The sequence below is a fragment of the Takifugu rubripes genome, chromosome 8 (assembly GCF_901000725.2).
Source record: "Takifugu rubripes chromosome 8, fTakRub1.2, whole genome shotgun sequence".
NCBI lineage: Eukaryota > Metazoa > Chordata > Actinopteri > Tetraodontiformes > Tetraodontidae > Takifugu > Takifugu rubripes.
The window spans coordinates 17,840,793-17,867,442 of record NC_042292.1 but is presented as its reverse complement, the minus strand read 5'-3'; the positions used below and the strand labels follow the sequence as shown (position 1 = coordinate 17,867,442).

Genomic DNA, 26,650 nt, shown 5'->3' with positions numbered 1-26,650 from the left:
ATGATGCATGCCCATGTCCGCCACCAAGGACGAGGATGGCAACCGCACTCGGCGGTGGGGGGGTGGTGTGTGTGTGGGGGGGGTGGGGGGGGGGGGGGGGGGGGGGGGGGGATTAAAGCGGCCGAGGCCACAGAGGAGTGAGGTCATTGAAGAGATGGAGGTGGAGAAATAAGAAGATAAGTGGTGGGAAGGAGGAGGAGGAGGCCCCGGCGAAGGGCCCCTGGATGCGCTTCCTCCATGTGGGCGCAAATTAACATGCGGTGCATCGGCGCAGGCGGGCGGGCATATGGACGCGTGCGTGTTCACATGGCTGGGCCTGATGGGGCTGGGGGGGGGTGTTGTTGTTAATAAGAACACATCTAACGCGCCGTTGCCCCCTTTTTTATTGCGCGCCGGGCCGGCAGCGCCCGGCCGCCGTGTGCTTTTTTCCCATCGTTTTAGCTGATGATGCTTTTAATCCGCCCCCTCTCGTCTTCTCCTCCTTGGGAGGAAACTGGGCTGGTGGTGTTCTGGCTGTCGGACGGCGGGGGCATGAATATTCCAAATGACTAATGTTGCACATGCTTATTTTTGACATATCTGGCTTCCGCAGGGAAATAAAACACTTCTAATGCAGGCGGACCATCTGTTATCTGTTGCTGGTGCGTCGGAGCGGCCGGGCCCGCGCACGTACGTACGCGCGCCAGCCCAAACACACACGGAGACCACGCGTGTCGGCGCATGTGTGCTAACGGAGGGGCCCGCCCGGGGGGGGGGGGGGGGGGGGGGGGGAGTCCCGCACGAACCCAGCAGTCGCCCGTTTGGTTTTTTTTGTGTTTTTGATTGGTGTGTTTGTCAAACGTAAATCTGGAGATGCGGGGTGATGGCGGATGCCGACGCGTTTTATGCTAGCCGTAAATACGCGGGCCCGCGTCCTCGCGGCAGCTGGAGACGGATAATACGCCCGCGGCACGGAGGGGGAATAAAACTAGCTGCATCACCTTGAAAGCGAAAAACAAGACGCGCTAAGTGCCGACGACAGCGGCGGCGGCGGCGGCACAGAGGATGTCTGCGAGTGTATGGCCGGAGGGAGAGATGCGAGGTAAACAAAACCTGCGTACGCGTGGATAATCTGTTATTTTCAGACAATAGCCGGGCTTCTAGGTACGCTTCTATTCAAGGGACGGAAGATTTCGGAGAGCCGTATTTCCAGGACGAAGATCCAGTCCTGAACATAATGGCTAATCCCGCGTTGAAGATCAGCCCGGCGCTTTGTGAACCAGGCTAGCTGCGTTAGCTGCGTTAGCTGCGTTAGCTGCGTTAGCGACGCAAGTGACGCGACATTATGGCAAAGAAGAGGTTTGTTGCGGGCGTAGGTTTGCGTTCGGAACTACGAAAATGGCCGTTTAAGAGTGAAGAGACTTCTGGAGCTATCGTGCTAACACCGGCGGGGTGTTAGCATGGGGTGTTTGCTCGGCTTCAACCCTCTCGAAGCCCAAATTACCGTTGCGCGGCGAGACGATGCGCTCCCTGAAGTGACTCATTTTGGCCACGTCGGCATCTGTGATTCACGCTAATGCCGCAGTGCAATTACACTCGCGCCGCAGCCGACCCGCTGCGGACGCCGCGATAAAATCACAACAACCGCCAACCTCCTGCGTTCAGGACTTCACCATCTTTGGGCCTAATATAATTATTTGCTTGCGGGAGTCTGTGGAGCAATCAGAGGTTTAATAACCTACCTGCCGGTCCGGGAGGATCGTGGGCCGCAACCCGGCGGATCGTCTTCCTTTGATCTCGAACGGAACCAGAAAAGGGGAGAAAACGGGGTCAAAAACCAACACGCGTGAGGCCTCGAACGACCTCAGCGATGCGCGGAAATGACGGCGTGCGTCGTGAGGCGGCTAGCTGTTAGCGGCTAACTGAAACCCGCGGAGATTTCTGCAAACCGGAGGAATTTCGGCAGAAAGTGGGGGCTTAGTTGGTCTTTCCGGCGTGTAAGAGGCTTAGCTGTGTTCAGCGGAGAGGGTGATTTCACACTCCGAAAAAAAAAAAAAAAAACTCGCAAGACTCGATGTGGAAAAAAAAAAACAGAAAAATGTCGGAAGCTCCTGGGAATCTCAGGTAGGTACGACAACAAGGCTGCTTGTCGCTGCTCGGGCGCCAAAAAGAGTCCTTTAATTTTCCCCGTCGCTGTGCGGAATGTTTGACAGAGATAATCACGCAACCTCGCCGTTGCGAAAGAGCGAAACGACGAATAAATATCGGCGCTAATCCCTCGCTGGGAATCTACCTCAGCTTAGACAACACGCGTAGCCGCACGTGACGCGGTTACGAAAGCGGGAAAACAAAGTGCAAAGCTGCCGGAGCGCCTCTTATGTTGAGGCAAATAATGATCCCCACGTACGGAGCGCCAGGAAAAGACGGCGCTTTCTTTACGCTGACACGTCTCGGCGTCACTGGGAGCCAGACGGAGCGAGCGAGGGATGCGATGTGACTCACCTCCTCCGAGGAGAACAAAAACCTGCTTAAGATAGCTTTGATGCTGCCTGCGTCGATTCTGACTGACTGTGAAAACTGGCGGTTTTATTTTTTAAAGGGAAGCAACAACAGCGGGAACGTCCCGCGGCGTTCCCCAAGTCTGTGTTGTTGTGGTTTAACTGGGAGGCTGTTGGCGCCGGCTGGCGCTCCAGCAGGTCGGCGCTCCGCGTCCCTCATCGGGAGCTTTAATCAACCCGATGGAACCAGATTTTCAGCCTCCGGGAGCAACAAAGTTGCCCTTGTCGAGGCAACATGGAACCAGTTTGAGGCTAACCCCGAGCCAGTTCCAACTGGCTGCCGTAACCCCACCCCCTACCGACAGATGAAAGCATGGCTTTGATCTTGGGCAGGAAGTTGCCCGGCCATGTTGCGAAGCCTTCTGACGAAATGACTGGCTAAAGCTAGGTTAGCCGAACATCCCCTGGAACCGTCGTTTCAGGGTGGCGGCTCCAAAAGAAAAGTCTGGCAACATGCTAATCCAAACAAAAAGACTGGCTAGCTAGCTCGGCTAAAGTGCACAAACGTCCTGGATGAGCTCTTTAAACGTTTTTGTCGGCCTGTTTTATGTGCGCGGTCACGTCAGAAAACGGAGCGTGCGGCTGGGATGAACCGGGTTCTGACAGACCACCTGCAGAACACACAGGTGTGTTTGGTTCAGATTCTGGATGGACATAAATGGACCTTCACGGGGACGGACGGCGCTCCTCTCCACGGTAACCTGGCGCGAGGAGCAGAAATACCAAATTGTGTCCGCAAGCGGTCCGAGGGAAGGATCTGACCCGCCTTTATCCCCTGAATCCGGCCGCGGGAGATGTGGGCGGAGGCTCATCCGTGGGTCGGGACGCGGCGAGGCCGCCTGTCCGCCGGGTCCTCCAGATGAAAGCACGGGCGACCGGTACGCAGGAGGCGCCTAATTAATTGACAAGCAGATATTTCTGAATATGTAATCATCAAAAAGACTTCGCTCGGTCCCCCCACCGCCGTCCGCGCCAGCCCGCCGTCCCGGGCGACGCACTTGAGAGACTTATCGTATAAATACAGGCCTAATCAAAATAAACGACTAAAAGCTCGGAGGGACTCGAAGCTCCGCACATTCACATCAGAAGAACTGATGCAACTTAAATGGCTGCCTGAGCGACTTCAAATTAAAAGAATCCCGACTTACGTAAGGCGCCGCCTGTGCGTTTTTCTGCTAATTGTGTGTTGTTGCTCATTTTGGCAGACCGACATCCGCGGCAGCCAAGTGGCGGCGCCGCGGCCTCCTTCGTTCAATTCCTCCGCCACGTGTCAATTTTACAGAACACCGTTAGCCCGTTAGCGTCTGTACCGCGTCTCTACTGTTCTCCACGTGACCTTTCTTTTTTTTTTTGGCTTCACTTTCTTTCGGAAAGTGAGAGATGGTATTTTTCGTAACTCCCAGACTCGGCGATGAAGGTGAAGCATGAACGGAGATGGATCATTAGTTTTCCCGCGGGCCGCCGTTTTGATGGATATGTGCTGCCAAAAGGCGCGATATCACAGAATGCACTCTTGGAACGACGTCTCCGAGCGTCCGACAGCCCTCCGCTAGTTCAAACACAAATTTAACATCCAGGTTTCAAATGGAGTCGAGTCGGGTTTCGGCTCGACATGACTGGTGGCTCCGCGGGGAGGTGGAGTTTAATGTTTGCCGAGTTGTCCCGGCGCGCCGCTGCTAAAGCAAAGTAAACTCGACTGTAGCATTAGCGGAAGCCTCTGAAGAGTTGGACTGAGGAAATGGTGCGCTAAAGTCCTGTCGGTGAGGGAAGATGTTTTTAGAGCTCTTTAGGATCCAAAACGCGAGAAAAGAGGGTTTTATTTGGGTACGACAACCGCGAGTTTTTCAGCCTTAAATACGGAAAACCTAGCTAACTACAATTCAAACTGGCATTGCTACAAACTGAAGGGGTCAGACAACCGGACAATCTCACACATGGCCGACACGCTCTGCAAGCACACGTAGGGTCGTAGGTCACGTTAGCCTGCCAACGTCACGTTAGCGTGCCAACGTCACGTTAGCCTGCCAACGTCACGTAGCGTGCCAACGTCACGTAGCGTGCCAACGTCACGTTAGCCTGCCAACGTCACGTTAGCGTGCCAACAACTCAACGCTAGCCTTGAACACCGCTGACCTTTTATCACCCACGGATACAACCTCAGTGGAGGCCAATAACTGTCCCAGAGACAGTGTTAGCTTCTGTGCTCGTCCCTAACCAGTTAGCATTTGCTAACTTTTCCAGACGGATTAGCGGTCAAGTAGTTGCATGAAGAATTTCCAGGCTACCTTTCATCCTGTTTAAGCTGCCACAGTTTGAAGATGCTGAGCGGAGCGGATCAAGGCGGCGCGGCAGCGTGTGGCGGTGAAAGCGTGCACGCGCGCGCGTAGGGGACGGTGTGTGCGCTCTGCGAGCGGTAAAATAATGATAGGACGAGAGGCGGCGGGGTGATACGGTGGCGAGGAACGAGCCTCATTTTCGGGGCCTCAGGCTGGGCAGCTGTGAGAGGCTTCTTCCCTCTCATCCCTTCCCTCGGCCTTCCTCCTCCTCTTCCTCACCCGCTGCGGCTCTGTTTAAACAGAAGACAAAGGTGCCCCGAGTGGTTCTCTTTTTTCCCCAATCACACGCGGCTGCTAACGCTTTCCCGCGCAATATCTGCGGCTAGCGGCGAGGAGAGCAGCGTGACTCACGGCGATTTTAAATGGGCGAATCTTTAAAACTATTGCTCTCCGTCTTCAAACCTTCACCGGGAGTTCTTCCGTTGCTATTTAAAAGACTAGCCGCGGCGCTAGCTTGTGCGACCTGCGTCAGCAAAGCTAGCTGGGCTAAAGTCGAATCAGTCCACCCTATGGAAGCAAACATCAACTGTTCCTCTCTGTTGCTAGCTTGACTAATAAAGTGCGTCCACACTTCAGTCCGCTCTACCCAAACTACCGTAAATTCTGGCATACGGCAGGTTTATATGTGATTAAGCTTTACAAAAACACGCCATGCTACGTACATACGCGTACGTAGCATGTTACTAGCACCTCGTGAAGGGACGCCAGTTCGGAGAAGAACAAGAGCCAATAGAGGTACTTCAATACCCTGAAAACGGCGCCTTCGTCTTTGCGGGGGGGGAATCCAACGGCAGCTCGCCGTTTGCCGCTCGTCACACCTTCAGGTCGTGCCAGTTGGCGTCCGCAGCAGCGGTGAGACTCCGACGTGAACGATGGGGGGAAAAAAAGAGCAGAAGGGAAGAAGGTGGCAGCCGAGGAGCGCCGCTTTACATCAAGTGAATGTTTGTCACAACAGAGCGGGGCGCGACGCCCCTGTTAGCCGCGACGGACCGCTCAGCTGCTCGTCACATCCAGCCAGTCAAGGTGGAGGAGCCCCGGAGAGCGCGGCGGGCGCGGCCAAGGCGCCCTAACTGTCGCCCCGGCTCTTCATCCCTCCATGAAATGACATGTGACCTCCAATAACGGGAAACTGATCTTCGATGTTGAGTTTTGAGGAGGCAACAAAGCGAATCACTCGAGCCGGAGGCGAGAATCTGCGTGATCTCCAGAGTGTGTAATCAAACATTTAGCGCTAAAAAAAAAAAAAAAAACAGATTAGCGCCCGTATGTTGTTATTTTAGCGATGTCAGATGGATCAGCAGAAGTTCCGCGCTGATGCTAAATGGTAGCAGCAGCAGCGCAATAATCAAGAGCGGCTGCCGGCGGGGAGGGAGGAAGAGGTGCGTGAGGAAGAGGAGCGAAGAAGCGAGGCTGTCTCCTAGCGGACACGCGGCGTCTGTCAGCCGTCGTTGCGTGCCGCCGTCTCCCTGTGCAACACAGTGAAACTGAAGCAATGTTCCCCATGAAATATTCACCAAAGTTGTCTCCAAAAACGGAGATGAGAGCGAGGGATGAGAGAATGTGCCCAGGAGGGAGGGATGGAGGGATGGAGGGATGGAGGGAGGGGGCCCGTCCTTTTAGCAAAGGCCTCTTTATTTGACCAGGTGGGAGACCGGGGGGGCAGCAGGGGGTCCATTAAATGTCCACCATTGTTGACGACTAATTCTGGATGATGCAAACAGGAAGATTTAGCTAATAGCAATCTGCAAAATTAAAAATAAATCAGCTATTTTGTTTTTTCCCCTGCGCACTCTTGCGCACCTTTGAGGAGGAGGTTAGCGTCAGGAAAAAGACTAAATAATTAGCTCCCAATTAGCGCGTGTTAGCAATGCAGTGACTCATTAAGCAATGTTTGCTTTTGGTGCCAGCCGAGGAGTTTATTTTTTAAAAAAAGAGGAGAAAAAACAGGAAAGGCAGCGAGCGTGAAAGACGTTCTCACTACACAATCAAAGCGCGTCTTTAGTGTCAGCTGAAAAGGTCACCCGTCTCGTCTAAAAGGTTCCGTCTTTAACGGCTCGTCCGCCCGATCGGGGGCGTGCGTTACGTGACCCCTGAAGCCTTGACCGGACAACGACCTCTTGAGCCTTGAGTGCACGTGGGAGGTGCTGCAAAGTGACCTACGCCGGTATTTAGCTTCACATGCTAACACTGAAGACGCACCTGTGAATTATTTCTGTTATATGAAGCGTTCCTTTTTGAAATTAGCAGTTAGCTCGTTTTAAACGATATAAATTTGACCTAAAATGTAAGAAACAGAACTTTTCTCTGATGAACAGCGTTTGACGGATAGCGTGTTAAGCTAAAGCGTCTTTTCCTTCCCAGCGCTGCGTGTTTACGCTCCCGCGTCGGCGTCGAAACCCACTAACGGAGCTCCTGCAACCGCGACACAAACGGTGGGGGGGGGGGGGGAGGGAAAAACGAGATGATTTTCAAAGTAGCGGCTGCTGCTGGGGGCAAAAAAAAAGCGTTCCATTTCAGGTCCGTTTGTATTTCAGGGGCGGCGAAATGAAAGTACGGAGGGACGAGAGTTCGCCTTTGGTGATAAAGCTGCTAAGAGAAGCCGGGTCGATGGTGGAATCAGAATCTAAACAGCCTGTGTTTTGTCTATGGAAATGACAAGCTCTTATCAGCGCAGGAGGTTATTTGAGCAGATCCTCGCCGAAAGGGACTCAATCACTGCAAGCCCAGCGATAGGCCTCACGTTCACCCGCCGCCTCTCGCATCTTTTTATCTGGAGGAGCGGAAATGAAAGGATGCTATCTGGCGCTTGGGAGGACGGGCCAGGGCCGCTTCCTTTAAGGCTGCCAGCCTGGCGATGGTGTGGCGGGGAAACCTGCGCCGGTCTGGGGACGCTAAATTAACCTGACTGAAAGGAGAAGAAGGCGCCGCGAGGTTATCTGCCCCGCTCCCGTCGAGACGGGCTGGAAAAAGGGATGAATCTGATCACGGCTCCCCCCGTCGTGCAAGCGTGTATTTTCTCATGTTCAATCCGTTGTTGTCTGGCACAGCAAACGCCCCCTAGTGGCCAATCCTGATATGTGAAAAATGCTGCGGAAAACCAGTCAGGGGCCACTTGCACCCCCCCCAAACCCTCTCTGACATGAATCCCCGGATGCCTACGAGCTCCCAATCTGCCCCCAGCAGTAAGTAATAGTAAAGTGCCCCCCCCCCATATAAGCACGCTGCCATATCTGCTGCTTGCATTCAAGCCGCCATCTCATAAAATCTGGTTTACAAGCACACGGCAGAGTTTACAGCTTAGAGGAGTCCAAATACGATCAGCCCGCAGAGGGGCGTGTTTAATTCAGGCTAAGAAAGAGGAGAAGCTCTCAAAAAAAGACGGGGGGGGGGGCAGGCGAATTAATCTGCTGTCGTTTGGCTGCCGAAGTGAAAGTCAGGTCAGGGCGGCGCGTAGCAGCGGAACGCCCGGAAGTCCACAGGAGCCCTGAAAAAAGCCCAAAGTGTGGCTGCGGCGTGCTGGGAGGTGAAGGTGGCGCGGCTTTGAGTGTGTATCCATCTGAAACAGCGGCGCCTGGAAGCTATTTTGGCAGCCAGATATCACAGCGGGGGCGCCGACCTTTAGTCTCTAACGCACAATTAAGCTAAGCTAATAAACTCCAGCGCGGACGTGGGCATCGGGCTGGAGGGGCGGGCGCAGGGACGGCGCGCCTTTTCAGCGCCAAAACTGCGGCGTTTGTACGAAACGCTCCCTTTGTTGCTTTCATGGCAGGTTTTAGCTCGTTATCCCGACGCTAGCCGTACTGGCTCCTCTTTTTTGACGTTTTAAAAATGATCCTGTGACAATTGTGAGCTTCACTCCTCTGAATTGGTTGTGGATCAACTCAAAATATGAGCAAGTCTTTAGGCAACGTTTTTTTCAGCTAGCTAATGCTCTTCGTAGCCTAAATGCTGTTTTTATTGAACGGTTTCTCCATTCAATTAGAACCAGACATAGACGAGCCTAAAAGGACACGCTAGCTCCGTTGAAGCGTGCGCAGTCGCTCAAAAAAAAAAGGAGCGCCTTCGTCCACAGGGACCACATTGAAGTAATGAGGGAGCGTCTGTCCGAGGCTAGGACGAAGAGCGTCTGATTGGCACACGCTGACCGACAGCGCCGCCGTCGCGACGCGGGCTCCAGATCAATTTGGAGGAGACGCTTTGAACAATGACAGCATGATGTTGCGGCTACTTCTGCTCTTCCAGCTATGCGGAAGGACCAAACACTTCTGTTTGTTAGACTAACGAGGTTCGGGCCCCAGGCTCCAACCCATTTCCTGCTAGCCGACTGCGCTAACCTGGCACATATTCCTGATTTAATGACATCGCTAGCACAGGCTGGCCCGAACGGTCATTTAGGAACATTTTCACTTTGTTTCTCGTAAATGGGACTCTGTTATTCCGATATTTGTGAGGGATCGACATGAAACTCGCCTCAGAGGGATTTACTCGATTATCTTTCCTCGAGTTGTCGCGCTAACGTTACTATAAATGCCTGCGTTTCTTGGGGTGTAATCAAAGGAAACAAAAAAAAATTCTGCTCCATCGCCCTCTGGACCCGAGTTTTACCTGTTTTCTCCTGGTAAAATTGCACCTCGAGCACACGCCGCGCTCGCACCTCAAATTGTGACTTCAATTTCTGCGAAATTTACTGGCCGTTCTGTGACGTCCTTGACTCAGTCGCACAAACGTGGGCCACAAAAATGAATGCGGAGATGATAGTTAGCGGGGGGGTAAGGTTGTTATTTGATGGCTCCAGCTGGTGCCCGAGCACACTTCTACAAATACGACTTTCTGTACATCCACCTGGCAGGGAAATATTGGTTTTCTAGTCTAGTCAAAGATGAGAGTTATTACCTCGAACCCACACAACTGAAAATATAACCACTCCCACACAGGACGCCACGTGTATCATCAAGCCGCCGGCTATTTGTGTCGATTTTCTCATCTACGTGTATCTGTCACTCAGTCCAGTCGTTTATCTTTCCCTCAGCAACAAACGCAGCAGGAACGCACCAAGGGAAGCACTAGCTACCTAGTTAGCTACCTGGCTAGCTACCTAGTTAGCTACCTAGCTAGCTACCTAGCTAGCTACCTAGCTCAGCTGATGCCACCTGGTAGACACGAGCAAAGAGGTCCAGTTTAGGCCGAGGTGGTCTCTGTGAAGCGTCTCTGGAATTTTAGTCGGTCCCCTGGACGGTCGGACTTGTTGGGAGGGGGCTCTTTTCCTGCCGTCGTAACCCTCAAAGCTTTGAAAAGAGTGGAAGCTCCAAATGAAACAGCGGCGACGCATTATTAGAGGCAAGAACTCAGGGAAGGTAGAAGAACGGAGGCAACTCGGGGAAGAAATTGAGGCCTACGTTCACCCGCCTTATTAAAAGGGAAGTGGTACAAGTGAGATTTTGACAAACGTGATGCGTATTACAGTAATTGTGATTTAAGCGTCCGTCGACATCCCTGCAGCAGATAAGCTACGTGATAATCTCGCGCCGTACCGGCTTGATTAGGCCACCTGCAGCACGGTAATTAGGTGGAAACCGTAGTTGGCTCGCGCCGCTTGGCTCGGCTGAGGTATAATCTTCAGAATTTCGCCCTCCCTTTTGGTCGCTTCTTTCTCGGCTGTTCCGGTTTCTGGGTGAAGCTCGATGCCACAGAGATTCCACAGAGGACCAATGAAGTTTGTGCCACAAGTAGATGTCGAAAATTCGCCCTTTTTTTAGTCCTATTACAACCGACGAGGCACAGTTGCTGCGGTCAACCACCAGGGGGCGGCGGGTAAATCTTTCAGCATAAATGTGCGTCCGTGTTTTCTCGCTGGTCAACGTCGACGAATAAAAAAGTAAACTTTGTGAGGATCGGACGTCCGCTCGCCTTCGCCATCTGGTTTTACGCCTAAATGCGGGATTTGGGTCTCGAACCCTCGTTTGCTTCGCCTGACGATCAAGAAATTGGGTTGTTTTCAGATTCTTTAACCTTGCTAATGACCGGGAGGCCTCGTTTCTTAAGATGAAAGCAGGAGGCCTGGCAGGTGGGTCGATATGTAGCCTGGCATCACTCTATATTTTGCTCAGGATCCGGGCCCAGGGAACATTTCATAAAGGCCGAAGGGTCGGCTTATCACCGCGCTAAATGCCAACGTAATTATTAGTGTCTGGAGATAGTGGAGAGGGAGGCACGTCCTGCGGCAGTAAACCATATTTAATTAATGAATGTCACTTGGTGGAGGCAGCGAGGGCGAGAAAAGGGGGCGGAGGCCGCGTGACAACGGCGAGGGATCGGTCGCTTCCGCGAGGACGCCGTCGCCGATGCGTTCTTGCGGACGGCCTTCCTGTGAGTATCATGGTCCCTTTCAGGGGGGGGGGGGCACCCTCCCGATTGGTGCGATTTTTGCCGTGGACAGACCCAGGAGCCTCCTACAGGTTCGGGTTTTGTTTTCTAAATTCCGGCATGTCGGAATTTTCTATCCTATCTCTGGAAAGCAGCCGCGCGCTCGCTGCAACTCCAGACAATGAGCGCTCCGGTGCGCGGCCACCTGCCAGCGTGGGTGCGTTTCAACCGCCGGCACAAACAATCGGGTGCACGGCAACGCAGTTTAGTGACGAATGGAAGGCGGTTATCAAAACGGGTGACTCAGTGGATCTGGGATCATCCTGCAGAACCGCAGCCGGTTAGCATTGAAAGCGAGAGCTCGGTTCGGTGTCGGCTCCTTTTCTAGAGGAAGCTAGAGCTACGGCTAGCATACGACACTAAAGAAAAGCCCCACCAGCAGGTTTGGGTGCACACGAGCTTCCTTCTGAGACGGGCTGTGGGCACCGGTGGCGTGTGAGGCCTCGACCCAAATTCCCTCCAACGGTCTCGCTGAGCTCACAGCTGTTGTCTCGGGAGGGTGAAGGTCGGGCGTCCCCCCCGCCGTCGCGGACACACACCCTGGGCACAAACAACCGCCCGTCTGGGAGCGCCGCGGCTGCAGCTGGGACCTGCTCACCTCGGTACCGGATCAGCTGCTGACGCCGAGCCCCTCGTCCCCGGAGAGAGAGAGAGAGAGAGAGAGAGCGAGAGAGAGAGAGAGAGAGAGAGAGAGAGAGAGCGAGGTCCTGGAGGGAAAGAGGCTCCAAATGCTCCTTACGCAACTGTCTCCATCCCGCTAACAGAAGTGGGTTTTCATGTTTGGAAACAATAGCGGTTGCGTGTACGAGGCAACAGTTGAGCTCTTGCCAAGCAGATGCTTTTCTCTCGCCCGTCACTGTAACACCTACACCTCCCCTCCCCTCCCCTCCCCTCCCCTCCCCCGTGCGGCTCGTCACTTTTAAATGGCACGAGCCGTTCTGGCTTTGTTCTCCCGACTTGCTCGGAGGACGAGGAACGTCTCCGCCGAGCCCCCCGTCGGCGGCTTAATCACCGAGAGGTTGGGTCAGGGGAGGAGGGGAAATAATAGATCTGCTGAAAGAGAGGAAACAATAACGCACGGCTGAAAGACGGCCGCGAAGTTTGTAGAGGCAATTATATTTTAGAGAGGCAGCAAAGCCAGTTTTTTTTCCTCCCTCCTCTGAATCTACCAGAGGAGGGAGGGGGGGGACCATCTGTGTCTGACTCTTATCCCTGGCTTCTCCGGAGCCTGGATGAGCCTGAGCCAGCAAATGTCAGTCGGATAAAGACCCGGCCTGACAGACGCACACAGGAGTTTTGTCATTCCGTGTGTCATCCCTTTGCTAGCAAGCCCAAACGTTGCCGCTCTCAAAAGCCCCGAGATGATGGGGGTGGGATGCATTCTCGGGGCGAACGTCAGGTTGTGTAACTCCTCCGAGTGCCACGCTAGCTCAAACGCCGAGGACGTGCGCTATTCTGGTGGCCTGTGAGAGCTTTCATTATTGTCTTGTGTGCCGCGCGGAAGGGGTCACCATGGAAACACAAAACACATCAACTCGTTCTCCACAAAAGGACACGAGGTTACTCGAGACAATCCAGCGGACTGTCTGGGGTTGGATATTAGCAGGCAAGTAATGATATTTAGGAGCAGCAAACGGAGTTACAGGATTCATTCTGCGAGGCCTGAACCTTAAACAGCCCAATTATTCCACGGAAATCGGCTTTGAGCTCCACGTTTGACGAGTTTTCTGGAAAGGACTTGCTCAGAATTAGCAAAGAATTAAGTTAAATGGATTTCTTTTCCAATTAGCTCCACTTGGCCACGCATTGTGTTAGCGTTCACGTCGGGCTTTCCTGGTTCAAGATTCTAGCGTTGCAGAGCTAAACAGACTGAGTCTGCGTGAACGGCCTCAAGCTAGCAGAGCTAGCATTAGCATCAGAAGAAGACGGCAGAACTGCTGTTCAACGCGTCGACAGACGGATGCTAGGAGACGCTGCGGTATTTAGCTGATCACATGACGTCAGGCCTCCAGAAGCGCTGGAGGGAGAAACGGACGCCCTAAAAAATAAGCCGATTATAACTTGTGTTGTTAGCACAAATTATAGACGATCCCTTCAAAACACCCCTAATATATTCACACGGCTCAAACTTTTAATAGAGTACAGGATCACTGATCGCGGCGGGCGCTAGCGGAGCATCCCGGGAGAAACTGGTCTCTGTTCCTGCTGGACGCTACCGGCCGCGGCGTGTTCACACGGCTACCGCATCAATAGCATTTGTCAAGTGTTAGAAGCTGATAAGAATACAAATGAGTGCCGCGAGCTCGCTCCAGGAGCCGGCGTGTCAGAGCACCTTGTCAGAGCCAGGTCAAAGTCAAAACAGCCACTTTTTACCGTTTGGGGGCGGAGCAATTGCAAACCGAAAGAGGACGGACGCGGCAGGTTGCAAAACTAGCACGGCTACAGCGTCGCTACGGACTCCGGAGCCAGCGCGCTAACACGGACAGCTAACGTCTCCGAACGACATCACGCGCGTCGCTACCTTCACGTAGATGAAAACGCAGCTCGGCGACGTCTCGCGTGCTGCGTTTTCATGAAAGAGTCCTTGAAGTTAAGAGTGATTTGACGGTGACGAGCGTGGACGGAAGGACGAGACCGTCTGAGACGCACAAGAAGCCTCTCCATATGAGCCACTTGTGCCAGGACCTATTTGAGCGGCACAAAGCGACGTGAAGAGTCACTTTTCTCCTTCCCTCTCTGGCCTTTGACCCCCCGACGCTTCCATTACCTGCGCCGACGCACGACCTCAGGCGCTTCCCGTCGGCGCCGTTGCACAACAAAAGATGAGTGGCGGAAGGAAAGAGGGCGAAGTGAGGACCGGGGAGCGCCGGGCGAGCGACCCAAAACAAATAAAGCGGGGGCCAAACCCCCCCCCCCCCCCCCCCCCCCCCGGCCCCGCCTCACCCCCCCCCTCCCGTCCATCAAAAGAACACCACAGCGTTATTTTCCCTGCCTCATCTCAACAAGCCGCTGTCATTTTGAATTACGTAACTGGGAAGCAACTCCAGCCGGGGAGCCGAGAACCCAACACGACTGACGGGGGGGGGGGGTTGGGGGGGGGGGGCTCGTCTTTCTAATCCATCCACAGTAGATGTTTTCTCACACTGTCGACAATATAATTTTTTTATCGGCTGGCCCGTATCAAACTTTTGGGTTATTTTTTGACAGAAGAGAAAATCGGGGGGGGATGGGGGGGGTTAGGTGGGGGTGGCGCGTTTGAAGGAGTTAAATACAGACAGTAAAGGGAAAAGTGTGCGTTTGTAGTCATCTCCAGACCCAGAAGTCTCCCCAGCACACATTAAATCCCAGAATCACTGCCAGCTTACAAAAACCTCTCTCGCAGGAAAAAAAAAAGGAAATTCTTGGAGGCAGATGAGAATCGCATCTCTGAACGGAAAAGGGGCTTCTTTTTTTTTTTTTTTGAAACACGGAGACAGTAAAGCAGCTCCAGAGGCCCAGCCCATCACAAAACAAAGAGATTAAATGACCTGTGAATGTGACTTTCCTTTCTTTCTTTTTTTTTATTTCTTCTCCTCCACCAGCCGGAGCTCAACTCAGAGGCCTGCTGCCCCCTTCTGGAGGGAAGTGGCGCTGCCGCCACTGGAGCTGCCGCCTCGCTGTGAGCGGAGTCACAAACCAGCAGGCGAGTTGCTGCAATTAAGCGTTGCAGCAACCGCAATTCTGCTCCAGCTGCAGTGGACAGAAAATACTGTATATTACAAGCACGCGGTGGACAAACACACTTCATATCGCAGCATATTAATGTCACGTTTATCCAGAGTAGAACAACACCCCCCCCCCCCCCCTTCAGTGTTGGCCCGGGCCAAATGTCAACCAGGCTAAACAGATGGCGTGAAGCGATGGGCCGATCGGATGACCTTGGACGCTACCGGGAAGGAAACACAAGGCGCTGGTAGTTTTCGTGTGTGTGTGTGTGTGTGTGTGGTGGTGTGTGTGAATGCCAGGATGGTGCTGTCATAATGTCAGGTGCTGTGTCTCGGCGGGACGCCGTCATCCGTCACCGCGACGCGTCAGAGACGGGGAAAAACCGGAGCTTTCGTGGGTTTATGGAGCTAATTTTTTATTTTTTATTTTTTTTAAAGAAAAGCATTATATCAGCGTTTCCCGCTCAGATAATTAGATTAACGTGTCAAAAACTGAAATATCTTCATCAGTCATTCCTCGGGCCCCCCGGCAACACTTTTCCATTACTTGATTTGTTCAGCCGACTGTCCAAAAACCCCGAAAGATATTGAATTTGCAATTGCGTTGAAGAGAAAATGCAACCAACGCCCGCGTGAGGGAGGAGGGAAGCGCTAGCTACATGTGAGCTGACAGTAAACGCCGGCGCTAGCAGCCTTGATCACCGCGACGTCAGTGGAAACAGGGCCGTCACCATCTGCCCATGAACACCACAGGCAAAACCCTCAGATTAGCGTTAGCTGCAACTCCCAGCGCCTGAACGAGACGTTTACAGAAGCTAACGCTTCTTTATCGAGCCTTGACAAACGGAGGATCTGCTCCGCCGCTGCCGCAACGACGTCTTCAGGGCGCCATCATCAGGTCTGGTTGCCACCATTCGTCCGTGCGTCGCTAGCTAGCTGAGCTAGCGCGTCGGCAGCTTCCTCTACTGTGTGTAAAAACCTCCCGGTTTGGCCAGTATTGTGTTGCGGACAGGAGTGAACTTCACCTCCAAACACGCCGGGGGCGTAAATGAGCCTTGATTGGTGCGATTAATGGACTGGAGACCTCTACAGAGGGGATGAGATGAAGGCTGCGCTAGCTTCCGTGGGGAGGGAGAGCGTGGAGGTGAGCAGCTCGCAGCGTAATGATGGAATATTGAGGCGGCAGAATATCACTCTTCACTCCTGAGTGGAGTGTCTCCTTTGATCATCAATTGTTCTCCTGAAAATCCTCTCTGTTCTTGAATTATCCTGCGCCGCTCAAGTGGAAACTGAATTTTCTCCCCGAGCGCAGGGCCAATAAAAAAGCGTGAAACCGTGCACCGCGCGCCCGCGTTACACCTGACAGCAGATCAGCTGAACGAGGGGAACTCGTGTTTTCGAACATCGCGCGCTAGCGCTAAAGTCGGACGCTTGTTAGTTAGCGAAACGCGCTAAATCTGCTCCAGAACCTAAAGATTTCCTGCCGAAATTTTTCATGTTGGCGTTTCCACCATAAGAAGAGCCACGTTCTTTTATCCTTTGATCTTCGGCCAAGTGGAGCGCGACAACACGGCTCGGAGCAAAAAAAAGAAAAATCGAGCATATTCAGCCATCTTGGTGTCTTTCTTCCAGAGGCTCCGCCTCAACTAATCACGGCGCCGGGCTGGGATCGATCCCAGGAGTCCATCAAAAGGCGCCGCGCAGGCAGGCTCACAAAGCTACATGCTTGTTCAACGGCGAGGATCAATGCCCGGGGTAAAAGCTATTTAAAAACCTCGACCCTCTCCGTCGCGAGGCTGCCGCGTCGGCCCGAATCTCAGGGGGCGCCGAGCCGCACGCGCGAACCAGCGCACCTTCGGTGGGTTTATACGAGTAGAGTCAACATTCGGGAAGCTTCTAATCCAGACGGAGCAGGAGGATGAAAAGCACAACCTGTTCCTGGGCCTCTGGGAGCTTCTCGCATGGTTCATTTCCTGGAGCAGTTGGTAGATTCTATTTATAGACCCTCAAACTGGTACCAGTTAATCCTTCGCTGGGCTGCCAACTGCCTGCCAGCTGGCACGGCGGAGCATCCGTGTGTGTGATGGTTCAGGATGCAGTGGAAGAGGTCCAGAAGCTGCTTTAATGACCAGTGTGTTTGGGGACGCGTCCCCCCCCCCCCTCAATCCGCATCCGTGGAAACGGAAATTTAAAAAAAAAAAAACTAACTCACAAAAACGGTGCAACGATCCTCGCAGAAACGGTGCAACGATCCTCGCAGAAACGGACAAAACCCGATTCGTTGATGGAATAAATGAGAGGAGAATTATCTGGGAATCGGTGCTACTAATTAGAAATTCCAATTGTGCGGATTGGGGGGGGGGGCAGAGCGTCATGAGGGACAAAAGCTAATAATGATAAAAACAAACTGGGCAACTCGCAGGCTAATCTGGCTCGGACTCGTATCAGGCTCCACATTTGGAGACGTGACGGACGTTTACGTGGTGTTGAAGGGAGGAGGAAGTGACGACCCCCCCCTCAGTGGTTCACACCAGCTCTGCTTCCTGTCTGGGAGAGGGCGCCCAGTTAGCTTAAGCAGTAACGATTTCTGTACACCCCCCCGCTGCCGCGGGAAGTGAGAGTATGTGAGCAAAAGAGAGAGAATAAAACACAGAAAGACGTCTTAGAAAGTAATGGGTGCAAGATTTCTGCGGCTACGTGTTAGCATTAAAAATTACAGTATGTAGTATATGGAGCCGTATGTAGAAAATTGAGTTAATCGTGAAATATCTCAACAGAATCAGGCCGCTCATGAATAACGCTCTTTCTTCTTCGGTCTGAAGCTCCGCCCCCAACCCATCTACCAGTCAGGTTGCGTTTCAGCATCCAAGGTACCAGATATACGTTAGCAAACCTACAAGGCCTCGTTATGACTCCCAACAATGTCGTAACCAAGCCAAAAACAAAACAAGGATCTGTAGCGGCGATACCTTTAAAAGACGGAAACGCTGACGGCAGAGAAGCACTTAAACGAGGCAAAGTTGCTCATTTTCTCAGAGACAAGTTAGCGTCAGCTAAGTTTGGCTAACTTAAACGTACGTATCGCAGGCACGGACATCTCACATGAGGAATAAAGCGTAGAGGTCGAAGGCAGATCCGGCTGGGACGGCTACGACAAGTAGGGCGATGCTAAGTTACTCATCTGTTAATTATGACAGTGGTTTGATTGTGGGTGCAGTACCAGCGTTCGCCACTAGCACAGTCCTACTTTAAAGTGTTGCCTCAGCCGATACTCAGCCGATACTCAGCCAATACTCAGCCGATACTCGGCACAGAATAACTCAGAACAGCAGAACAGCTCTTGTTTTCCCGAGTCGGGAGTTTGTCTCGATAAAACAAAGATTCTCCCTTTGCTTATCGTGGTTAGCGTATCACGTTAGCTGCCGACTCCGCACATCAGTCTGCTAGCGAGGAGCTAATGAAGCTCAGAGCTCTCTTTGCTTTCTTCTATAGGAAGTGAGGCTACAGAAACTTTATTAGCAACCATTTACAACTGTCATAACCAAGGATTTGCTTGCATTAAAAATAAGCTAAACAATTTTCACGTTATTAGCAGAAAGATCATTCCTGAGCACTGTAGAGAGATGGGAAATTAGCATCACTCTGCTACGATAGCGGTTTCCTCTGAGCTCTGCTGCTTGTTTACATATGTAAACGGTCAAGCAAGTTAACTTTACCCATAAAGGAGAGGATTATACCTTAAGACGTGAATTAGCCACGAAACCCTCAATCAACCCTTTAATTCTTCCCCAAACTCGCTGCGTGTGCTGTGCTAAACGGCTCAGATGGGGAAGTGCGCTGGATAAAGATCAAAAAACCAGAAAAAAAGTTCCTCCGCCTTCCTTTCATCCCCCCTCACTCTGTAGCCTTCATGCTAACCTTTCCAGGTTTCAGAAACAGCTCAGCGGGAGGCAGAAAAGCCCAAACTGGAAGCAAAGACGCTTTAAGACTCCTTCGGTCCTCACAGAAATCTAAAGACTGTGACAGAAACCTTTTTATTTCCCTGGAAAGATCAAAATCTTAAAAGTGTTTTGGTATGAAAATACCAGAGGTGGCCTTTGAAAAAGGAAAACGACGCCAGCGTCTAACGCTCGGTTAGCATTTGAAACGGGATGAAACCGCTCCCGCCGGTCCGGCTGAGCTGGAAATCTCCGTTTCTGCCGTTTTGACCTTAAAAAGAAAAAAGAAAAATGGCCGTCCGGATTAACGCAAAGACACCTGACGGAACCCAGGTTTGCCTTTGAATTCAACCTTTAATGGCCCGTCAGCGCTGCAAACACTAATCCGTCCCCGTGCAAACTGGAGGCAGGGAACATTTGGGGGGGGGGGGGGCAGGCAATCAGTCAATGAGTCGGTCTTGCACCAGAACATTTAGTTTCCTTGTAGGATTAAAAAAAGAAGCATGTCAGAGTCCAGAATGCAATCAGGAGCTTTTGTGCTGCGGCGGCTCCTCTGACAGCGATTTCCCTCTTCTCCGTTTACATGCAGCGACGGATGAAAGGAATACGTGAAAACCCCCCCCCCCCCCCCCCGGCAGCACGTGTGACCCTGATTCGGTTTGTGAATCACATTCATTTGGAAAAGGAAGCTGCATCTGCTGCATCATCAGAGGAGCATAAAGGGGCCGACTGATTGGCCCTCAGTCTGGGGAAAAGCCACTTTCCATAATGCTAATTGCACATCCGCAGCAATTAGCTTTCCGTGCTAATTACAGAAAAGCTAAGTGTGAAATTAGTTTTTTTGTGTGTGTGTGTGGGGGGGGGGGGGGGGGGGGGGACTATCTGTTCGGGCCGCAGGTTAGTAAAAACCGTAAAAACTGAACGTCGCTCGTGTCAAAACAAATCAGGTGAAAATGAAAACGGCTAAATTACAGGAATGGCGCCAGGAAATCTGAAGAATGCGACGGTAAAAGGGAATCTCAGGAATTCTACCAACCTGCGGTGGGATGGACGGGCAGCTAATCCGCTAATCTGAACATATGATCGAGATGCGAGCGCCCCCTGCTGGCCCGGAGCGGCGCAGAAGAAATAGATCTTTGCTGTCATATTTCATAAATTAGCATCTAGCTGAGCTACCAGCTGCAGCCCTTTAAGATCTTTTTAAAGCAGCAGGAATGCTAGCAGGCCCGTACACGTGTCACAACAGCCCCCCTTCTTCAGTTTGAACTACATTCCCATCCGGATGCCTGACATTTACAAGCCGTCCTCGCGTCTCGCAGAGCAAAGAAGAGACGTGGCCTCATTCCTCGCTAAGAGACGACCAACGACCACGAGGCTAACGGACGGCCAAGACTGTGTGGAGAATGTGAAAAATGGAGAGGGGGAGCGCAGCTATGGAGGAGAGTAAGGAGGCTGGAGACGCCGAGTCCGCAGATAGAGGGGGGCTATATGTGCTAATAGACGCCATCGTTCATCCGCCCATGTTGCCCCGGTGACGGCGTGGCACGCTCGTAAAACAAGAGCGGCACAAAGAGAGCGGGGAGAAAAAAACACATCAGCAGGAAACTGCTGGTACAGCAGGTCATAGATGCTAAGCTAGCTTAGCAGGAACCAAGCGTTGTGACCGGCTGCTCGCCAAAGTAAAGAAGAGAAGGATTCTTTGGTTGTGACCACCGAAGCGTCGAAGCTGTTGGTCCAAGCTCGATGCTGGCGTGCTAACGCTGGGCGCCGCCGGGCCTCCGGATAATTAGTCGCACGACTTTAACTAAAACTATTATCATCTCCCATTGCTAATAATAATTACCTCCCTCAGGCTGAAGGATGGCGGGGGAGCTGATAAGGATTCGTTATCTTGTGAGGATTTACTTCCACTTTGGCTCCATCTTGAATCAAATTAACACGGGACTTCCTTATTTTCTCGTTAAAGTGTTCTAATTATACCATCCGGTGAGAGCGGAGTGCCTCTTGCCGTGCTTTTTGTACGTTGTTAGCGACACAAATGGCTAAAAAACACGGGAAGCTCGACAGAGTTGACGCGTGAGGGCCTAATTATTACCATCGGTCCATGGTGGCCCCCCCCCCCCGCGCGGGGAGGGCGACGCCGGCGCTGTCGGGCCATTCTGTGTGACTATTGTTAGAAAAACTTACCAACCAGCCATTAAAATTTAAAGCAACATGATGAAATTGTCGCTGTCTGGAGGAAATCTGTAGTTTTTAGAGGGCGTTTTTATGGGGGGGGGGGGGGGGGGCACATGCAGACGCTGGTTTTGTGCAACTGCGTCGATTTAAGAGGGTAAAGAGTGAAAATAAGCAGGATTGTTGGGTTTTAAGCCTTCCGAAGCGACGGCTGCGTTCCACGCCGTGTCCGATCGACTGGGGATCCTTGCGAGATGGTCGGTCTGGTGGAATCGGGTCAAGCGGCGGATTACCAGCGAACTTGAGGAAAGCCCCTGGAACTGCGGGCGAACTCCGAGTCAGCGTAGTGCGCATAAGAGGGCGCATCATTAAAGCAGCCACGGGGATCCGCGGCAGCGCATAAAAAACATCACGAGAGGAGGAACAGACCTTCGCGTGAACCCGAAAGCTCTCCGCATTAAAAGTCGGGATTGGTTTAGCTATCGTAGCGGCTAACGTTCGCCGGGAGGGAAGAGCGACCACACGCTGATGCTAGGCTAAAGACAACCACTTAAATGTTTGACCCACTTAAATGTTTGAGTCCACGAACAGATAGTAGGACAGCATCACGCGACGCGGCAGCTGTTTTTAATTCAAGGCTGTTCTCGGTGTAGCGCCACCTAGCGGCCAGTTCTGTCACCCGAGATGCAGAAAATTCAATTTAAGGAAGGTGAGGAGAGTTAACCGGCGCAACACCAGCACAGGTACCGCTGGCAGGAACAAGCACCAGAAAATGACTATTTAATCGACAAGAAAGGAAGAAAAGTAAGGAGATATGAAGGAGAAAGTGAGCTAATTCAGCTCCAGCAGCTGCCATCCGCCGCCTTTCAAACACACCCCCAACCATTCTAAATCCTTTAGCTCAATTCCCATCCAGCCACAGAACTTCATACACTCAGACACGCGGGTCTGAACGCCACGTCGGCGCCGAGGCAGCGAGTGCTTCCAGCGATAAGGGAATTTTTTCTGAGTCATGAGCGAGTTTCCGCTGAAGCTTTCAGCAACGGGAGAAAGGAGAACTGTCAGGCTACGACGTGCAGCCGCTCAAAGCTCGCCGCGTGGATTTCAACGGCGCCGGCATCTGTATTTAGCCCTTCCAGCTGTTTCTAAAACTCCGCCATCCATCATCTTCAGCGGGGAGGTGAGCTGAGGTCGCCCCACTTTCTTCAAGGTGAAGCTCAAATCCGATGGAATCTGGCCCCAGTCTGTGGATTTATCCACTTTAAATGGACGCAAACCGAATGGCGGGAGGTCAACAGATGCTAGCATCTTACCTTCAGCTAGCATCTTACCTTCAGCTAGCAAAGCCACTCCCTGTTGGCGTCAAGAGATGTTCCTGTCGTTCACCTGTGGACCTTCACTCGTCTTCTGGGGTCCTCTGAGACAAACAAACACGAGAACGTAGTTAAATGTGGAGATTTTGAGACGCTACCGGCATCGACGTGCTAACCATCACCTCACAACCCGCAACAATTAACCTTTCAGCTCATGCTAGCATGCCCTCAAGGCTGTGCCAAAACACGCACTAAAATTATCGTAGGTTTTATGCGCGAGGATTTCTTCGGAACGGTCTCGTGTCATTTCGATTTCTGTTTCTGAAAAGGAAGAAAAAGAACCGCGAAAACGTAAGAAATAAAAAGAATTAAACACGCGGCAGCTCTTCTTTTTTTCCCCCTTATCTCCTCCTCTCACCTTTCCCGCTCTCTCTGCATCAACACATCCATCTCCCGACCACCGAGCGACACGTGCGTGTGGACAAGAACTTGTCCTGCAGCGGTACAAAGAACTATTTAAATCACTTGCGTCAGGAGGTGTTGCTATCGCACCAAAAATGTCAGCTTTGGACGGCCGCGCGTAACCCAGCGCCGCTCTCGGTAATGCAACAATTAATATGGACGAGCAGAAGCCCAGGTTGTGTGTGTGTGTGTGTGTGTGTGTGTGTGTGTGTGTGTGTGTGTGTGTGAGCGACGCCTTCCTGTCTCCTCTCCGTGATGGATCCTGCCTGGTTCTGATAGGGATGGCTGCCTTTCTAGGCCAGGCCGCTTTGCTTTGACACCTTCCGATTTCTGCAGCGATTTCTGGGCTCCCTGTCGAGTTAAATACTGAATGTTCTTTCATGCCAGCAGCAACGGCTAAAAGCTCCTTTTAAGCGTTTAAAAACACCACCAACTCTGTTGTTTTTATTCAAACGACAGCAAATCAGAACAAGGTTAAATTAGCTCTATTTGACTCGCGTTAGTCAAGTGTCCCAATTAGACCGTCTGAAAGTTTTGAAGCTTCCGGTTCTGCTTCAGCTGCAACCTTTGAAGCCCAAGTGCACCATGGGAGGTTTGTTTTAGGGGGGGAAAAAATAAAGGGCCCCCGCGGTGACCCTGCCGTAACGAGAGAGAGGGCGAGGACGGCGGGGCCGCCCGGCCTCAGCCCCCATCTGCCAATCAGCTGCTGGAGAAGAGAAGACGGGGGGAAGAAAAGGGAAGAGAACAAGAGGAGTGCGGGGCGAACGAGATGCCCCCGGGGGTGGGGGGGGGGGGGGCTTAGCCCTTCCCTTTACAAAACTTCCAAAACTTCTATGCGTAACGGGTGCCGGCAGATGGGGGTAGAGGTGATGCTGGGTCCGGGGGAGGGGTTCTGTTTGGCTGACAACGCGGCGCTGTCATCATCCTGCCACGTCACCTGTGCACAACGTGCACAACGTGCACAACGTGCACAGGCCTGACTTTCAACAGCAGAACGTTAACGATGCCCCCTCACAACAGGGACGGGATAAAGCCCTTCTGACAAAGGCCTGGATGGCTGTTAGAGGATTAGCTCCTCTGGAGGAAGACGGCGTACCTGTTCCCTCTGCTCCCGCTCGCCCCTCCTCACTCCGCTGCTACTTGAGTTGCGAGCCCTCATCCGAGGTCCTCGTCCCCCCCCCCCCACGTACGCGCTCACTTTCTCCGCGTCCCAGATTCCTGCAGGAGAAGCGAGACACAGCTCCGATCATTACTGAGAAACCCATCCAGCCGCCCCTGCTATGGTCAACGAGGTGGTGCAATCCAATTTTTTCGAAGGCCCACAAGGAAGCAGGAATCCAAATGGGGAAAATGGAAGAGTAAATAAGACAGGGGGGTGGAGGCTGATGCTTCTCCGGCTGAAAGAAATTGTTTTTGAAGCCGGGCAAACACAATATGAGTGCGAACTTTTTGAAAATATAATGAGATATATACTCTGCCGGCGCGTGTTTTTATTGTGCATGTGGAGAGAGGGGAATAGGAAAATAGAGGACTGTCAACAAAATAAGTGGGTTAGCGGATTAGAAAGTGCATTTGCGGTGGGCTACCTTTTAGCATGGCAGCTCTGGCCAATCTTTGGGAAGGGATGATAAATATCAGCTGGCAGGAGCCTGTGTTCTGAATATTTGGATTATATAGACCAAATCTGCCGTTTTCCTCCTCCATCCTCTGGATGCACCATTTCCAGCATAATGAGGTTGTTGGAGCAGGTTTCTGTTCGCCGCCATCTTTTCAACATCGCAGTCACACGATGCCCCCTAGTGGCGCGCTGAAGAACTCAGACTTAACTTTTTTTAAACTTTGTCTTTTGAGATAATGTCCGCTAAATATGCGCTTTCAGCTTTGCGGCCATGAACGCCATTATCTGAGAAAAAGCTTTGTGCACATTATGGATGTGATTTTATTTCATTATGACAAATATTAGAGGAAATAATACTGCGTGTTAGATGCCGCAGCATCGGTCCATGTTAGCTAACGGAGAGGCTAGTTGAGCGTTTAACCGAGTCCAAACCACCACGGCAGACGTTCAAAACAGGCAATCTCACGATAAATTTACTGATAACATTATTGATTATGAGAACCATTTTATTGCAGTGAGCAACAAATACCGGGTAATTTTGTCGTATTGGCTAATGCTAAAGCTGCAGCAGCTACAGAAACTGCTGTTGTGGATGCGGATCATGAACATAACTGTCATAAATGTGTCGTGGGTGCTTCAGACACACAAATTTGTGACTTATTTTCGCGGATTGAGTGAAAGAGAAATCGATTCGGCACCTGAGGAGGCCGACAGCGGAAACAGGAAGTGACGCGTTAGGCTCACCGATGTGCGTCATCACGCCGAACAGCCAGGAGCGGAAAGGAAACCTGTTGCATCTTTTTTATTAAGAAATATTACGAATCTTTTTTTTTTTTGTTGCCTGAAACCAACCAACTAAAAAACAGAGACGACAACAACTATTCTTATTTTAATATGAATTCTGCTGTTTCGTAGATTTACTATTATATTATGTCCACGTGCTTTATTAGCAGAAGCAAACTGTTTTGTTGTATTTTTTCCCTCATCATCCATTTGCTCTGAAAGAAAAGCAGACCGAAGCCCTTCGAAATGAAAATAACTTGTTTTCCTCCCGCTGGAGCTGGTCTCTGGACCCCACAGATGGTCCGAGGGTCGCCCTCCGCAGTAAGGCAGAAATGTGTTTGTCTCGCTGTAAAACCGTCTGGAACATGCAATCTGTTTTAAAATATGTCAGAGTGAAGTTACACAAAACTACACTGACAATCCCTGACTTGCTATTTTAGGTGGCCAGTTTGACTGGATTTGGATGCTTTTGCAGGAGTTTTATCACACTGACGATGACAGGAGAGGCATCTGGTCTACGGTCCCGCGCCTGTGATCTGGCGCCATCTAGTGGCGGTGAATTCAACTGCAGGAACTTTCGCACAACTTTTTCAACTACTGCATCCACGTGTTTCCAAACTTTGCAGTTAACTTTAGAGAGCTGCTAGAGTAGAAACTATGGTAGATGGAGAGGAAAGCACTCCTCCCATGTTAATATGGTAGTTTTAAGTTAATTAAAGCGTTGCTGATGTCTCGTTTGAAGTAATTTTGCTGTTCACTTTCGTACACGGTCATGACTGGTTTATGCTTTTTCATTTTTGTCAATGTTTCTTGAGGTTAATGATCAGAGTTATTGTTGCAGAATAATGCTGGAATAATGACAAACCCTTCTCAGGTGTTCACCTGTTCAGATGGGACAACTTGACCAAGTTCTACAGAAACTTATTCCTGCTGAACTGTTTGATTAATACAGAGTAATAAAAAAGATTTTGTTTTGTTTTCTTTCTTTTTTTGTGAATCGCTTGCCGCATCAATAAATATTACACCACACATTTACGTAGAGTAAGAGTCACTCCTGGGAAAAACTATATTCATGTCTTTGATTACTCTTAGCAACCTTGAAATTTAAGGGGGGAAATGTCTTCCCTGACCCAACAAACAAACAACAAACAAACAAAAAGCCCACTGAAAACGTTTTAAATAGTTCAACGTGGTTTAAATGCCTTACCTCCACGCTGCCTGACCACTTCCTGAAACACAAGGTCACGTGGGTCCGCAAAGGATTTCTATTGGCTGTTTCAAAACGCACATGGCTGATAGATAGATAGATAGATAGATAGATAGATAGATAGATAGATAGATAGATAGATAGATAGAGTGAG

At 51.5% G+C, this 26,650-nt stretch overlaps 1 long non-coding RNA gene across 1 annotated transcript in view; it reads right to left on the bottom strand.

Moving 5' to 3' along the window:
- The window catches only part of LOC115250850 (uncharacterized), a 50,380-nt gene extending 27,423 nt beyond the window's left edge, over positions 1-22,957 (bottom strand). Inside the window, exons 1-2 of the long non-coding RNA XR_003889413.1 lie at positions 22,845-22,957; positions 22,445-22,530 (exon numbers count right to left, since the gene is read on the bottom strand). This is a non-coding gene — a long non-coding RNA (uncharacterized lncRNA). The remainder of the gene's footprint in view (positions 1-22,444; positions 22,531-22,844) is intronic.
- Between the last annotated feature and the right edge of the window lie 3,693 nt (positions 22,958-26,650).